This window comes from Chaetura pelagica, unplaced genomic scaffold, assembly GCF_000747805.2.
Source record: "Chaetura pelagica isolate M959 unplaced genomic scaffold, ChaPel_1.0 scaffold345, whole genome shotgun sequence".
Taxonomy (NCBI): domain Eukaryota; kingdom Metazoa; phylum Chordata; class Aves; order Apodiformes; family Apodidae; genus Chaetura; species Chaetura pelagica.
The window spans coordinates 1,529,662-1,531,919 of record NW_009953962.1 but is presented as its reverse complement, the minus strand read 5'-3'; positions in this window follow the sequence as shown (position 1 = coordinate 1,531,919).

Here is a 2,258-nt window from a genome sequence, read left to right as displayed (position 1 = left end):
TTCTTTAAACCTTGAAATCCTTGAAGTCCTTTGAACTTTTACTTTGAAATCCCACTTCTTCCCCTCCAGGTCTGCTTCACAACTTTTTATTTAGTAGAAACTGCATTCTTTACATTAATTGGTGCTTAATTAGTGCCTTGTTATTAATTTAAAAAATCTTACAGTATTAATTAATTTCATCCCAATATAACATTAGAACTACATATACTTTATTGAGCACAGTGGATATTAGGTATGAACTTAACAATATTGCATTTCCTTAGGGATTCAAAGAGAAGGCAAATCACTAATGAAGAACAACTTGAAAATGGTTGCAATAACTGGTGTATTTGTGGTATGGAGTAGGTCCTGCTAGGACTGAACAAGGCTACCATATAATCTTTTCCTAATATCAGAGATTTGAAAAATAGTGATGTCTAAAATAAAATATTTTTAGCAAACTGTCCTCGGATCTGTTGTTTAGAAAGACAGGTTCCCTCAAACAGCTTGTGAAATAGTTGAGATATGCAATTATTTTCAGTCTTGAGGAGATTTCATGAGTAAGAAACTGTCTTAGAACCAAAGAATAGGAAAAATTTTGAACTAGGCAGCTGCCTCTTTTTTTTTTTTTTTTTTTTCAATTGAAAGGGGACAAATGGGAAGGGAAGAAGATTCATAAAAGCACAGAGAAAATTGAGATCTCCCTTCAGCCTTCTCTTCTCCAGACTAAACAATCCCACCTCCCTCAGTCTCTCCTCACTGGACTTGTTCACCAGCTTGGTTGCTCTTCTCTGAACTCACTCCAGCACCTCTGTCCTTCTTGTCATGAGAGGCCCAAAACTGAACACAGGAGTTGAGGTGCAGCCTCAACAGTGCCAAGTACAGAGCAATGATCCCTTCCCTACTCTTGCTGGCCATACTATTCCTTTTCCACAACGCAGCTTTCCAGCCACTCTTCCCCAAGCCTTGCATGGGGTTGTTGTGGCCCATGTGGAGGACCTGACAATGAGCCTTGTCGAACCTCATACAGCTGGCCCTGGCCCATTAATCCAGCCTGTCCAGATACCTCTGCAGAACCTTCTTACCCTCAGGCAGATCAGCACTCCCACCCGATCTCATGTCATTGGCAAACTTACTGAGGGTGCACTCAATCTGGATCATTGAAAAAGGTATCGAGCAAGACTGGCCCCAAAACTGAGCCTCTGGGGACACCACTTGTGACTGGCCACCAACTGCTTTTAACTCCATTCACCACAACTCTCTGGGCTTGGCCATCCAGCCAGTTTTTTTCCCATCAGAGAGTACTCTGGTCTGAGCCATAATTCACCAACTTCTCCAGGACAATGCTGCAGGAGACAGTGTCAAAGGCTTTGCCAAAGTCTCAGTAGACCACAGTCTGTCCCTCATCCTCTAGGTGGGTTACCTGGTCATAGAAGGAGATCAGGTTGGTCAAGCAGGGCCTGCCTTTCCTGAACCCATGCTGGCTGGGCCTGATCCCCTGGCTGTCCTGCGCTTGCCACGTGAGTGTATTCAGGATGAACCTCTTCATGGTTTTCCCTGGTACCGAGGTCAGGCTGACACACCTGTAGTTCCCCAGATCTTCCTTTCAACCCTTGTAGATGAGTGTCACATTGGCAAGCCTCCAATCATCTGGAACCTCCCCAGTTGATCAGGACTTCAGATAAATGATGGAGGAGGCTTGCTGAGCTCTTCTTCCAGCTCCCTCAGTACTCTCAGGTGGATTCTGTCTGGTCCCATAGACTTGTTAGTGTCCAGGTGGCATAGTAGGTCATTAGCTGCTTCCTCATGGATTGTGGGGGGAGTGGTTCAGCTCTTCATCCTTAATGTTCATCTTACAGTTGCCCAACTTTATTAACTAAATTGCCATTTTCAGAAGTTATGAATTTGTTCTTTGTTTTGTGCTATAGTAGGCAATTGTATGCCAGGGTAAAGAATGTTAAGTGGCAAAGAATTTCTGCAGTACTGTGAAAGAGAATCTTTTTCAAGTCAACTTTGCATTCAGATGAAATGTATGATAATACAGTGACTTTTCTGGTAACCTGAAATTGTTATTCAACATAAAACACTTTTTGGTAATCCATTATTTACAGTATTTGGCCAGCCTTTCTGCCAGGAGTACATCATATGTAGCAGTTTTCTGTAACATATTTGAGGTGCTGTCACTTAGATACATTATGTAACTTGGCTATCTTCTCTACCCTTTATCTTCATCACACACTCAGTTTTGCTGCAACTCACAAATAAGAAGCCAACGTAGT